The sequence below is a fragment of the Channa argus genome, chromosome 7 (assembly GCF_033026475.1).
Source record: "Channa argus isolate prfri chromosome 7, Channa argus male v1.0, whole genome shotgun sequence".
Classification (NCBI taxonomy): Eukaryota; Metazoa; Chordata; class Actinopteri; order Anabantiformes; family Channidae; genus Channa; species Channa argus.
In genome coordinates, this window is record NC_090203.1 from 23,825,976 (window position 1) to 23,841,662 (window position 15,687).

The 15,687-nt window shown below is 39.3% G+C and overlaps 1 protein-coding gene across 1 annotated transcript in view; it reads right to left on the reverse strand.

The window, feature by feature from the left end:
* Positions 1–2,098: 2,098 nt before the first annotated feature.
* tsnare1 (T-SNARE Domain Containing 1) overlaps positions 2,099–15,687 on the reverse strand; it is a 153,865-nt gene continuing 140,276 nt past the window's right edge. Inside the window, exon 12 of the mRNA XM_067511473.1 lies at positions 2,099–2,746. The gene's annotated coding sequence lies outside the window, so the exon portion shown is untranslated. The remainder of the gene's footprint in view (positions 2,747–15,687) is intronic.

Here is a 15,687-nt window from a genome sequence, read left to right on the forward strand (position 1 = left end):
ACTTTAAGCTAAAAGGTAGAATTTTGCATATCATGTTTCCTCATGACACAACCTCAGAAAAAAAGTTTTTTTTTATGCCGGACTCTCAAAGGGCAGAGTGCTGTATATGTACACCTTATTAAAAAAATAAAGAGAAAATTAAAGAAAGTGATGATATTAATTTGATTTCAGAAAGTGTATTTCAAGGGGTTTAAAGAGAAGCAGGGAATTAAAATTGTGAATAAGCTTTTGCTTAGAAATTGAAGCTTATATCTTACATATTTTGTCACTGAAATGTAAAATGATAAATTTAAAAATTCATGTGAAATATGATCTTTTGAAAAGGCAAAGAACTCTGTTTGCCCCATTAAGATGTAGCATTTTACTCTTGTGTTTGGAAACAGGGTGTTATGTTGGTACTAATAAAAACTAAATGCGTGTCCTGCAATCTAATGTTTGACACATACAGCAAAAACTATCTGTTCATTTATTCATTCAGTTAATTGAATCATTCATTCATCAGTCAGAAAAGAAAATGTCCTTTGTACTTTTTTACTACATTATATGACTGGTTGCCATTTGTTATAAAATTAAAAAGTCATTTTATGTATTTCTTTGTATTTCTTCTTTGTATTTCTTCAGCTTTGTATTCAGTTGTTGTTGTTTTTCATTGAGCTCCATTATAGATTCAGGGTACTCATGTATTGTAAAGTTGGACACTGACGAGCCACACGGGGAGGACAATTCTCAAAGCCTTGGAAGAAGAGACTTTACTGGAGAACATAGGACATGCTCTGCTCTCCGCTTTAGCTGCTTGGGCCATGTTCAGATGACATTTTGCTCCCCTGTTCTTCTCTTGTGGACAGATGGGGCCCAGTCTTGCCTGAGGTTAGATTTGCAGCAGTGACTGGTAACAGACATTATTTGTCAGCTCTGAGAAGCCAGCATCAGAGAAGACATGGACAGCTGCACTTGTCAAACAGCAGTCTGTATAAGAGCATGACAACACCTAGAAAAAATACATTTTCACAATATGTATTTACACAAAGAAGTTTGTTTATGCATTTAATAAGTCATTTTCATACCTGCACACTAATGTTTCTGCATCATATTTCCAAAGACAATAATCCCCATTGGCTAAGAGCTGTATCAAACGTTGCAAGTTTCCAGATTTCCCGTGACTCTGATGCAGACAAATTGCTTTTTTGCCTCAAGGACACTTGGAGACATACTTTTTAAAACTTGTCATGACGCATAATAAACTCCCTGAATTTGTAAACACACTGTAAAACCAAACACAGCAGGATTTTGAATGACCATCACAAGGCAACGCGTGAAGGATGGTTACTGTACATGTTCACAAGTTTTTTTTATAGCCATTAACTACAGATTTTTAAAACATATCTTTTGATAAATCCCTCCTGGGGTCGGTTATTAGGTTAAAGGGAGTTAGTTGCAGGGTGGCACGTGCCCTTGGGCTTGCTAGATTTACCAGATTGTGGTCTGTCTGTTTAACGGTTGGATACAGACATTAAATTCTCTCAGCACCTCATTTGAATGTAAATTTAAAGAATTTGCACTGTAAGATTTCAGGTCTGTAAAGTTTCTTTTTTTGCTTAGGAAAATCATTGGATGTCTTCACTGCCCAGCTTGTAACTTTTTTATGCTTTACTTATCATGCTTGTCTTCCTTGATTTTACTGAGCTCTTCCTCTGTTAGCACGCTCTTTGGGCTTAATGGTTTTAATGTCCTCTTCATTAGCAGCATCCGCCTCTTCAAAAGTTAAATGTTCACAGAGAAGGCTCAGTTGGTTTTTAGACAGCCAGCTCAGCCACTTGGTGGCGATGCTTCAGTGCTGTTGCTGAGGTTACGTACAGTTTCATAGAGGTGCTTTAATTAAAATAGTAAACAGGTTATAGGTGTGCAGTTACACTGTACATTACTGCAAAGCAGTATGAGAATCCAGAATTTTCCATGACCATGGTATCGATGATGATATTCTGCAGTCAACAAGGGGTCATTTTTATGATAGGACAATCTCATTATAACCGACATAAACAGTTAAATACATGGAACAGCAACAAGTATTCTAATATGTTGGAGTATTCACATGGAAGACTTTGTGTTGCTGTTAAACATAGACTTTTATTTTTGGAGTATATATTTGGTCAAACAGTCATCATCAATATCAACAAAGGCTACAATACTGACTATTTTACACTACAAGCTGATAAGTATGAAGTTCGTTTAAGTAAAAATACATAAAGGAACCCGAGCAGAGCACAGCGGAGAAGACTTTTAAGCTGCCTGTGGCACTTTAAAGCTTCTGCTTCATCTAATTATCTGATTTTTTTTTTTTCTAATAAAACATCACAACTGAAGGTATGTGATACAACATTAACCCCTCACATCCAAGAAAGGAAACACCCCACAGCTTGTGCCTCTGATGTAATCCCTAATTACACATTTGTGACTTTAGCAATAATAACATTCAAATGACATAAACCAGCCACGGCATAAAAAGGGAAAATAAGCATATTGATGATTACATGAGAGGCTCAGACTGAGGCTAAGTTGACAAATCTTGATAAATTAGTATGCTGAGAAAGGCCTCCATCCTCAGACTGAGGGACATGTCAACATGGCCAGAGATGATGGAGTAGAGATGTTGTTGCAGGGCAGCTACCTCCTACTGGAGACCGGCTGCTCAAGTCAGGGATCGGACTGGGCAGGAGCAACCCAGTGACACTGTAATGACAGCAGCTACCTGTAAAGCACAAGCAGAGTAGACAACAGGCATCAATCACACAGCAGACACCGCCCCCTCTACCACCACCTTGTGCTCAGTGATGCCACTGTTAGCCTTCTCGAAGCATGAGGAGGATGCAGAAGTCTTACTAAGAGCCGTGCCTCAGGCTTGTTATTCCTTTTCATTTGTGAATTATTAATTGGTAAGAAACCAATTTGTTCCTTTTATTCTCAGAGTGTCACAGGTTGTGGGAAGTAATTTATGATATGTGGTCAGCAGCTGAGTTTTAATTAAGTCCAGGCCAGAGATCACGGTGCTGGAGATGGAAGTGGTTCATTAATCACCAACTACCAGACTAACCTGGTACACGAAAGGCCAAAGCACATCACTTTTATCGGAATTAGACCTAATAGTTGACCAATAGGAAACATGTAAGTGAATTAAGCCTTGTGGCGAGAGAAGATTCAGAGGATCATGTTGCCATTAACTAAACCTGATGGAAATATGGGATTACAGTAGTATCGATCTAGGGGAAACCACCTGTTTTAAGGACAATGGGTACATTTAGTTTCTTTTCATCAATCAGAGGTGGACAAAGCAATATTACCTGGGATCATTGTCTGGCTATACAACCTAGTTTCATTGGAGCTTCAAAGCATCGATTGATACTGAGAGAAACAAAAAATATCCAGTTATGACAAGTTGGTCAGGCCCTGAAACAGCAAAGCATCTCCACACCATCACTATCACAACGACAGTATAAGATATTGTCATTGTGATATGTGACTCTGACAGATTTGGCCCCTTTCATCCAAACAGTTCCACTCTCAACTCGTCTGTCCATTGAAGATTCTCTAAAAAGATTTGAGGGTCATCAAGATGTGTTTTGTCCATATTGTGAGGAGCTATTATGTCCTTCTGGGTTCAAATTGGTTTTCATTTCACCTCTCTGCCATGCCGCCTTTGACTGGGGTCTTTTTTTAATAGTGGAGTCATGAACACTGACCTTAATAGAGGTGAAAAAGGCCCGAGGTTTCCTGTGTGACTTTTTGGATTAATCATAGCTGGGCTATTACAGGAAAATGTGGCATGTTGATTCACCCTGCAAAGTTTAGTAATGTGCAAAGTGTTATTAGTTTGTAGATCCTGGTCTTCACTGAGGTCCTTTGACATGTGTATAAAACCACTTATCTCTTTTGAAATTTCTAGTTCTACCAAACAATGAAGTTTGGTAAGTTAGTGGATTTAGTAATTATAAAGGCAGATATTTTTTTCTCACACAGGTCCTTTTAGGGTTAGACAACTTTTTTCCTTCTGTTAGGTCATAATTTAAAAACTGGATTTTGGGTTTATTCAAGTTACCTTTGCTTTATGTTGCATTTTGTTTTCAGATTATTATGAGACAAAGAAACAAGTGGAAGAAATTAAGAGAGAAGCAAATACTTTTTTCACACAGTTGTAAAGATGAACCGAGGAACCACTGTTAACCATCGGAAATTGATGAAAAATAGCATGGCCATTGTATAAATGAGAGTAGCTGAAACTTAGTTATGAAGTCAATTTGTATCACTAAGCAATGACCAAAGTGGAAATATTCATCTGTCCTTCCACATAGCACAATCAGATACAATGCAGAGCTCACAAGGTGAGAAACTGAAGTAAGTAGTCAAGAGGACACATGAGGGAGACTCTTCTCATTTTTCATCTTCATCTCAGCTAAACATTTCAATACAACAATGTCTGGAATGATGCCCATGTTTGGATAATGACGTTTGTCCACAGCTATCTCAGGATCACTTGGTGCTCCGATGGCTTTTTAGTTCTGGGTTGCTGATTCTATTAATAATGAAAAGTGTTGTCAGGTCCCCTGTGTTTTGTCCAGCAAAGAGGTTTAGGTGAAGTTGGAGTTTAAGCATGAAGAAACCCCGCAGGGAAAAAGTAGTTCATTATTACTGTTATTGAATACTTGACCAGTTTCACTCGTCCTCCAGCGCTTAATGTGTGTGCAGATGGGCTCCGTGCCAGCAGGCAAAGCATGTAACTGCTTGGGGCCCTAAGCCAGTTGAGGGGTCCACCAGGGCTGACAAGAGTTAAACTATGTACAGCACTGACTGTGTGAAAAGTTTGCAACGACACTACCAGTCGCAGATCTCCCTAAGAGGACCCCGACTCTCACTCCATTGCAAGTAGGGCAAGGACAGGTCTAATGATAAAATGAAAACCAGCGGACGAAAATAAAGAGGAGTTATCATTCTGGGAGAAGGGGAGAAAAAAAGCAAGATAGTGGTCAGTCGAGCAGTGGAGATAATGATTAAATATAATAATAAATAGTGTTGGTTAAATGCTGCTAGTGTAATTGTGGTGAAGAGACAGTTAAGGGGTGGCAGTAATGCACCTTAACACAGGTAGCCACCTGCAAGTAAAGGTGGGGAAGAAGAAGAAAAAGCAGCTTGCCCTCTGTTCACCTCTGCCACTGCCAATCAAGGTGCCATTCTGTTTTGTGGCTTTCTGACAGAAAAGGCTTGAGAATTGTGGGAGAAAGAAGTGAGTTGTAATTATTTTTTTTATGCTTACCTTTAACTTTGAATACTCCGTTTGAGTCTGCTGTTCCAAAGTAAAGCAGACAGAACAGGCTTAAATGCATCACTATAAGTCACGTGAGAATACTCGTGTCTGCCCAATATGTCAACAGAAAGCTGTGTGGACATTTTGAGAAGGCGGCCTGCTATCAGTTAGCCATTAGGCAAATTCGGCACTTTGGTTTTGGGCCTGGATCGAGGTTAAGTGATGTTCCCACTACAAACAAACCTCTGTAGTTTGTTTGGGACCGGACCAAGGCAGTAAAGGCTCTTGTTACACCTGTTTTGCTCGACATGTGAGTGTGGCTTGTGCCTTCAGAGCTGCCAGAACAAATCACATAAAGGGGAGAAAAACAAACCGTTGGATTGAACTGCATTTGAAAATGCCCCTAGATCCTCATCAATAACCAGCTACAGTGATCTGCTGTATCAGAAAATCAACCCAAAACTTTGTGTGATATGTTTTACACAGTCCGCTGTCTTTCCCTTCCTCCACCAGCCTATAATCTTCAGACACTCCCAGATAATCACTGAATGCAGCCTGCAGCAATGTCTCATGTTCTATCACAGATACTGAAGGCTGCAGCTGAGCCACTGACCACACACACCCACCCACACACACACACACACACAGTCCCTGCTAGACCAACAAATTTTATTTCGTTTCATAGAATATCTTTTTATGTAGCAGTTATTTTCATTTCTATTGAATTTTACTTAGATATTCTGGCAGCGCTGGATGAAGAAGATTAAATTGAATGGAACTACAGGAAGTGGAAAAACAAATTTGTGTTTCTCAAAGTTTTCTGATGGACTCAAGAGCCTCCAAACTCTGGGTGATAAAGAAAATAATAAATTGCATTAGATGAGCAGAGCCGGGAGGTTGACATTGAGAGTAATTTCACACATGTGACCCAAAGTTGTGGACGACGACTAGCAGATCGGGACTTACAACCTAGACAAAGAGTGCTCCTCAAAACAAATCTCCAAGCAAAGGCACAGCTTATACTGCCACTAGACAATCCAGCAGACAGGTAGATCACATCAAAAATCCCTTCAAATGTCAGACATCTGCCTTTGCCTCACTTTATCGGCGGTGATCGTTGACAGAGACAGATAGGGATATTTAGACAGTGAAAACACACCGTCAGACCGAAAAGGCATCACTGAGAGTGACACCGGAGAGGCAGCGCATAAAAGTGGAAAGACTGCTGCAAGAGCGAGAGACGGGATAGAGCTGAAGGGAGAGCAAGAGTGATGAGAGGGCGATGAAGTTTGACAGGAGAATGAACATGACCACACTGCAGAGCCCGTCCGTGAAAAGACCTGAGGCGTCCGTCAGATTAGTGATTTTGTGCCCATCTGCACAATTTTCCTATTCTGACCAAGTGGAAGGATGCCAGTTTAGGAGGAGATGAGGAGGATAGAGCAGTCAGTGTCAAGGTACACCCATCTGTGTGTGTGTCTACTGTGTTTATATCTATATCTATATCTCTATATAGATATAGGCATAAAATTTATGTGTGTGTGTGTGTGTGTGTGTGTAAAGATGTTTCTTTCTAGGGATCAGATGCCATGGGGTCTAGGGTTTGTGTTGCACATCAAAGCTCTGCCTGCCTGCAACCGCAGAGAACATCCCCCACTGCATTAAGCACACACACACACACACACACACACACAAACACAATCATTCCTCAGCCAATATTGTTTCCATCAGCCGTCACCACTGCTTGTTCTTTGTTTTAATCTTTAACTTAGTCTTGACGTATCTTGGTTTATTCCACCACACCTAAAAGATACGAGAAGTGGTTTACCCACATCTAAACCAACTTATGTGGAAGTGAGCGTCTCACATGGCTTATGTGACAGCTAGCTGCCAAATCTTTCTAATATACTGCATATTCGATGCTAGCTGACAACTACTGCCAGTACATGTCCTAACATCAACAAACCAGAAGCTGCATATTAATTGCTCATTGTACAGGAGAATAGTTGTGGACACATAACTAGGATATGTACAATATAACAAATTTGACACACAAAATTGGCCTTTAAGATGTGACATTTAACATTTTAGGTTTTTACTGCTCACCTTTGTTTTTTCTTTCAAATAAATCCGACTAACTGTGTGGGTTTGTTTACCTGCCTAAACATGTGACTGCTTGTATTTTTCACCATATCTCACTAGGTTTACAATCTTAGCACATTACCTGATCCCATCAATCACCCCAGTGGAAACACTGACTTGAATACTTGCCAGACCTCCCCCTCCAGATTTATGGCTACAGGTTCCAGGCCCTGGTCGTATCTGTGGTCCTCACCTGGCTTGGCAACAACACAGCCAGCAAAGAGAGGCCAGCAGCGGTTTTGTTTTATGAGGCTGCTTAAAAAAGAGGAACCTACACATCAGCCCCTCACTCAGGTGTCCCAAAGACTTGCTGGGACCATTCATGTGGAAATACCAACACAGTGAGAGGAAATCTATCCCAGCGTGTCATTAAGACTTCAGAGAAGATCATCAGCTATACTCTGCCCTCTATAAGATCCACCCACCCTTTACACAAGAAACAAAGCGTGAGCCTTCCTCAGTCCTCAGAGACCGAAGCCATGCTGTATAGTCTGTATAGGTGGGATTCACTGTTGATCCTCACTGGTGTTAACTGACTCAGATTGTAGCCTAAATGACTCCGCTCACCAACAACTGCTATCCAGCTGCTATTAGACTGCACACTGCAGTATTTCACTCCTGTCTGGATGTCTGAACCAATGACTATGACTTTAATATCACACCAGTGATTCTAATGTGGCATTTAAAATGCTCTTGTTTTGAATTATTTTATTTTATATTAAAAACGGATGAAATTTATTATTTTCTTCAAGATTTTACAAAACAATAATCCATAATGACAATGTGCAAGACACTTGTTTGAAATCCTTGCATTTTTTATTTTTAATAAAACCACATGCACATAAGTATTCACAGCCTTTGGTTAATACTTTGTTAAAGCAACATAAAGCAGTTTCTCCCATTTCTTCTTTGCAGTACCTCTTAAGCTCCATCAGGTTGGATGGGCAGCATCGGTGCACAGCCGTTTTCAGATCTCTCCAGAGATGTTCAGTCAGGTTTAACTCTAGGCTCTGGCTGCACCACTCAAGGACATTCACAGAGTTGTTCCGTAGCCATTCCTTTGTTATCTTGGCTGTGTGCTTAGGGTGTTTGTCCTGTTAACCGTCACCCCAGTCTGAGGTCCAGAGTGTTCAGGAACAGGTTTTCATCAAGGATGGCTCTGTACATTGCTGCATTCATCTTTTCCTCGATGCTGACTAATCTCCCAGTTCCTGCCTCTGAAAAACATCCCCACAGCATGATGCTGCCACCACCATGCTTTACTGTAGGGATGGTATTGTCCAGTTGGTGAGCGGTGCCTGGTTTCCTCCAGATATGACACTTGGCATTCAGGCCAAAGAGTTGAAGCTTTGTTTCATCAGACCAGAGTATTTTGTTTATCATAGGCTGAGAGTCCTTCAGGTGGGCTGTCATGCGCCTTTTACTGAGCAGTGGTTTCCATCTGGCCACTCTACCAAACAGGCCTGATTGGTAGAGTGCTACAGAGATGGTTGTTCTTTTAGAAGGTTCTTCTCTCTCCACAGAGAAACACTGGAGCTCTTTCAGAGTGAGCATCAGGTTCTTGGTTACCTGCCTGACTAAGGCTTGTCGCTCTTAATTGGCCAATTTGGCCTGGTGACCCGATCCTGGTGGTCCCAAGATACATCCATTTATGGATGATGGAGGCAACTGTGCTTGGGACCTCCAATGCTGCAGAAATGTTTCTGTATCCTTACCCAGATCTGTGCCACAAATACAATCACGTCCCAGAGCTCTACAGACATTCCTTGGACTTCATGGCTTGGTTTGTGCTCTGAACATGATTTGGAAAAGAATACACCTGTGCATGTCAATCAACTGCATTTCACGCAGGTAGAAACATTTCAAGGATGATCAGTGGAAACAGGATTCACCAGAGCTCAATTTTGAGTGTCATGGCAAAGGCTATGAATACTTATGTACATGTGATTTGTTGTTTTTTTTATTCATAATAAATTTGCAAAGCCTTCAAGCAAACTTTTTTCACGTAGTCAATTTGTATTGTTTGTAGCTCTTGAGGAAAATAATGAATTTGATCCATTTTAGAATAAGGCTGTAACATAATAAAATGTGAAAAAGCACTGTGAATACTTTGTGGATGCTCTGTAAGCTGCCGACTGCTATTACTTTAGTCATAATCACTACCAGGTAATTTCTAAATAATCGATAACGGTAAACCTGCTGGATTACTGGCCAGTAGAAGGTGGCCTAGTGAATCATAGGCATAATGATAAAAAATAAACCAATGACTAGCATGATAACAGTCTAAAGGGTAAAACAATTCCTTGAAATATGTCTCGATTGAGAAATCTCCAAATTATGTATCTTGAATGGAGTCAACATTGATTAAAAAAAACACAGTAGGGTCCCACAGTTGACACTGCATATCAGAACACTGAACCAATAAACTTATGGTGAGAGATGGATCAAGGGAATGGTATAAAACCATGCAAGGGTTGAACCACTCAAGAGAAAATTCAACATATAAAATGGTAAATGTTATAAATTCTTTTAAATCAGTTGTTAAACAAATAGATGTGCCCTTAAGCTGCTCAGAGTGTTTTTCTGCCTGTTGGTCCTTTGTCTTACAAAATAAACTTTCCTTCAAAATGTATTTGCTGACGTAAAACTAATTAATTATATGGAAGCTGGTTTTGGAAGACAAGGTTGCAAAAAGAGGCACAGATGCAAAACAAACCTCAATAGTTCACAAAAAGGTATTTTGAGAAGTGGAGTCAAAATCAACCGCTGCCTGTTTTTTGCGGTCTGGTTGTTGCTGGGACTATGTGGAAGAGATTTAGATCCCATTAATAGCTCCTAAATAAAGCTTAGTAACCACAGCCAAACGGTTTGTTAGGATGAATCTGGGCTGTGTGTTGATTTAAAGAAAAAGAAATCACATACAAACGATATGCATTAACCTAATTATATCCTATTCATAACCTAAAACCTTCCCTTGTCAGGGTCTTGTTGCACTTTCTGTCCCTGGACTTTTATTTTGTGGCCCCTTCTCCTTACTTCCTGTCCTTGGTTCTTTTGCCCAGCTTTGCCCTCGTTGTCCCTCATTGTTTGCACCTGTTCCACCCTCTATTTAAGTTCAGTCTTCCCTTCACTCCCCTGGCAGATCCTTGTCATTGTTCATGTGGTCTCTGCTATTGTGGTCACTGTCTTCATCGCGGGCATCATTGTCGTCATTAATACCCTCACCAACTCCACAGTAGACTCTGGACTTTTGGTAAAGCCTGAAACTTACGTTTCTCGAACTCTTGGGAAATCTGGACTCCTGCATCTTGGACTTTGGTATCCTGGACTCTGTGTTTCCTGTGTGGTTTTGGTCTGAGGTTTTGCCTTTTGTTTAATTCAGTATTTTGGTCTAGTCCCTAGTTTTCTCCGCTTGTTTTATCTGGGTTTCTTTCATGTTTAGGTTTGCTCGTGTGCTCTTCAGTTTGCCAGTGCCTTATGTTGAGTTTGTTTGTGACTGCCTCCCTTTAGTCCTTGTGTTTATGTGCTCTAGTGGTTTAACGTTTATCTGTGCCTTATTTACCCAGTAGCCTCCGTTAGTTCTTTCTTCTCCTAGTCTAACTTATTCCCTGACCCTTAGTTGTGTTTATTCTGGTCATTCTGTTCCCCTCTTGTTTTCAAGTTAACTCCTTTCATGTGCTGGTCCTGTTCACCATTTAATAAAGTCAATAAAATCCCTTTATTTGCTATCCCTTTCACGGTCTCTTTACTTGGTCCCTCCCTTAACTAAAAACCCTGACATCCCTTTCCTAACTATATTCCAACCAACCGTACTGTGATGACTGTGTTGATACTATCACTGTAACAATTTTACAGTAAATAGGCAAAAGCGTCCAATTTGCTTGTACGTTGTGGACTAATTTGACAATAGCAAATCTATGTAGAAAAAAATTACGAGATGGTTCAATTATTTTAATCAATAGTGTGCTAACACTAACATTCACTAAATGTTGTTTGCAGCAGTGTCACTTACCGTACTTTCTAAACTGCAGCAATGAGTCTCTCAAAACGTATCTAAGTCAGTATAAATATAACAAGCTCAGAAAAGCCATTGCCAATTGTGCACACTACACCTAGTGCTTCTGCACTTCCGTCTGTATTGCTGGCAAAATAAATGAGTAAAATTGCTGGTGTGATTGGGGTTAATTTGTAATAGTTCATTAGATTGTAAACTTAAATAAATTTATATTAAAATGGAATCATTGCTGTGAATTTACACCTAATAACTGACTACTGGATTGAGGTACTTTACAGTATCTGTCATTCTACAATTGCATACTGTGACCACACAGCAATGTCATAAAACATTTCCTGTAATATCACAATTTAATATAGTATATATTGGATATATTATGTATAGAACATAATGTTACATCAAAGCAATATTTTGAGACGATTACAGTGAAATTACAATTAAATACAGTAATTTTACAGCATAATGTCATGTCAGAATCAGAAACACTTTATTTTATCACTTTTACTTTACTATTTTACTTTAATACTTTATCACAGTAACTTTGGGTACATTTATTTTACTATCACAGTATAATACGGTATTTTCATAGTGGTATACTGTTAATTCACAAATCAAATCAAAATGTATTTATATAGCAATTTCCAACAATCAACAGGTTTACAGTACTTTACAGTAAAACAATGAGATTTAAAAGGTTTAAAATGCAGAAATGTTATTAAACATAATCTACAGAACCACAGATAAAGGCTTGAAGTACTAAATAGAAAAAACAAAACTATCGACGTATTAGTTTTGATGTAAATGTAATGTAATGTAAATTGGTTGTTATAGTATTTTAATGGTACGTTTTGTATTTAGACTGGGTAGCTCAATAAAGTAGACAAACTGATAACAACAAATAGAAAAACATAAATAGACTAATAAATAAATAAATGTGGGTTCCTACTGCTCCAATAAATGAAACGCCTGCTTAAAAAGATGTGTTTTGAGTTCGGATTTAAAAGACATTACAACTTCATCTGGTCCCAGATTTAATGTCAGAGAGTAGGTGCTACTACAGAGAAAGCACAGTCACCCCATCTCTTGTATCTGGTGTTAGGAATACAAACAATTCAGAGTAATTTAGTGTCAAACTTACTGTGAAGTCACAGCACACAGCTGTCAATTAACACACATCTGCATACTGGGAAAGTAATGTGTCCAGTAGCTGGTAATCTGCTGTGAACCTATAGCCTAATATTATACACGGTGCCTTTAGATCAGGGAGTTTAAAGCTCAACAGATTTGTGAATTTACCAGTCTTTAGCCATCAAGCAGCAATTTGTACAAGAGCTAGTTTTAGCATTAGCTAAGTTGCATTCGTACAAGTTTGTCCTTCAGTCCCAGCGGTCAGCACATAGGGTTACAGTAAATATGGTTACAGTAAGCAATACATACATAAATACATACATACTCAAGTAAATTTTTAAAACATAATTTAAAGTCAGAATACTCATAGAAACTGAGTTAAGAGACTATATCTTTGTTGGACAACTGGGAACAGCCAATGTAAAATCTTAATTTAAGCTTAATGCTGAATATTGTAGAACTCTATTTAAACTCTCCTTTAGACATATAACCTGAACAAGTTCTAAGTAGAAATTTGTGACTCACATAAAGCAGCTTATTTAACAAAATGTTGTCATCAACAGTATTAAAATCTAAATAGAAAACAATAATATAATACAAATTAAAATAGTGATTCTAAGATTTTGTAAAGGCAGGGCAGCTTGGCTTTAGGTCAATAAATGTTAAGATCACATTATGAAACTGAAGGACTTTAAACGATAGATAGATCGATAGATAGATAGATAAAATACACTGTACAGTGTGCACTATGTCAAAAGTTTGAGATAAACAATTGAAGGTTTGCAATAGGCTTCATGCAACCATCATCACAAAACCCAGTTTTAACCTATTGTATCTGAATGCAGCAGTTAGAGTGGTTTATCCACAGTCTTGAGAGATTTAGAGATTTCAATCTGGTTTAGATCAATACAGCTACTGTCCCTCCCCATTTCCAAAACACAGTGTCTAGATGCAGGAAGCTAATAGCTCTTATCAATCACAGCCAAAACTGGTGCCATGGTGCTGCCATTGATTGGCAGTCAGCAGGAGGATGAATGGTTTCTCTGTAACGCTATAGCAACCAAGCCAACAGCACTGAACATATATTTTACCACATTATACACACAGGGTGTAGAAAAACACAAAGCCATTAAAAATAATAGTTGAAATTTGAATTGTGTCTGAAGATGTCAGAGGAAGCTGCTTGGATAAGTGGCCAAACATTTCTAACCAAGAAGAGAGAAGTACATTTGACATGGCTCAACCTTCAGATAACCAAGCCTGTATGGCTGAGAACCTTCACCGACAAAATAAGAGTCGTTGCCATATTGACGAATGAGTCTAAGAAATGAATTTCAATGAGAGGCATTGTGTTTTTACTCAGAATAAAAAATATGTTGTCATAACATTATACTTGTAAAAAGTCAACTCCCAAGTAAAAAAATATCTCTATGTGTGAAATGTGGTCATGATTAGAATTATGACTGGTCACAAACATGTTTGTGTGGCCTTGACCTTTAACCTACAAATTCTAATTAGGTTGTCTTTGAGTCTAAGTAGATGTTAGTGTTAAATTTGAAGAAATTCCCTCAAGGCGTTCCATATCACATTTAGAGGAATGGCAAAGACAGGGGTTCACATTGACCTTAACCTTTGACCTTAAATTACCAAAGTCTAATCATTTCATCCTTGATTCCAATTGTATGTGTGGGCTCAAATTTGAAGCAATTCTCTCAAGATGTTCTGCAGATGGCACATTCACATAAATGGGATATATGTGGGGTCACAGTGACTTTGACGTTTGACCACCAAAATCTAATCTGTTTAATCTCACAGCATCAGATAATGGCGCTTCCTAAGGCATCAAATTGCACCGCTTTTTGAAGTTCTTTGGTGTATCAAATTGATACGCAGGTGCCCTTTGGCAGTACTATTGGATGCTCCCGGAGAACCACTATTTGACGCCCCGGGAACAATGGCGTCTTATATCAACACTCCAGATTTGGCGTCAGTATAGGACGCTTCAGGAGCGTCACCATTTCACACAGAGGGATCGACTTGATATCCCCACATTGCACCACATTGTTGTACGATCATCATTAAAGCATTAAAGCAGTATCTGGCTTTAAAGTCAAACCCCGGTCTCCTGTGGAAAATTCCTGTGTCTTGTTGTAGCATCCACCACCCAGTCCAGACTTCATGTTCTACGTCATTGCATTAGACGTCAAACATTGAAGCATATCGGTTTAAATTGAATCACAATTAAGGCTCCAAGCATCAATCCCGGATGCACAGGGTATCCTAAACCTCAGTATGTAACCCAGAGGGGACTGGCCAAAGCGGGGTTTTTTGACACTTTGGGAATGAGAACTGTCTGGATCAAGTGAACATTTGTGCAAAAATTGAAGAAATTCCTTTCGGGCATGTGCAAACACAGAACTTACAAATTTTACTTTTTAGGACCCAATTCTCTTTAAGACAATCTATGGTTTAAAAAAACCTCAACACCTTCATTCTGATTAGTCCCAGTGACATGGTTGTTCTTAAATGATGTGATTTAGCATTAAGTCCTCACTGGAGGATGTCAGTCATTTCACCTGTTAGGGCAAATACTTAGCTTTAGCTAAATCTGAGATCTTCTGAAAAGCTGTTTCCAGTGTATGCTGGGGACCTGCGGTTGAGCAGTTACGTTCTGCAGTAGCGAGAAGGCTCGAATGTTGATTTGATTGGGGATTAAAGGTCATGAGGAAGTATTTAAACACTCCTGCTCAACTTCTGGGGCTAATCATTCCTCCACAGCTGTGAGGTGGAGGAGTCGGTCGTGCTCTCAGATCACTGTTGTCACAGCATGTTGTCTCCCACTTTGTGGTGACAGAGCCTTACCCACCCAGCCAGTAATCCCTTGCAGTGAAGTTTGGAGTAAGCTGATGGCATGGAAAGAAGATAAATAAGGATTTTCATTTTTCACTCTGTAACGCAAAACTCCATTGCGCTCTCTTCGTTGCACTTATCTCTAATGCTGTTTCAGATATGCCCATATTTATATGTAATTTATCACAATCCACAAAAACGTTCCGCTGTGGGCTTTTAAGAGGCCAAACAATTGAATCTTAGTGCATACGCAGTCTGA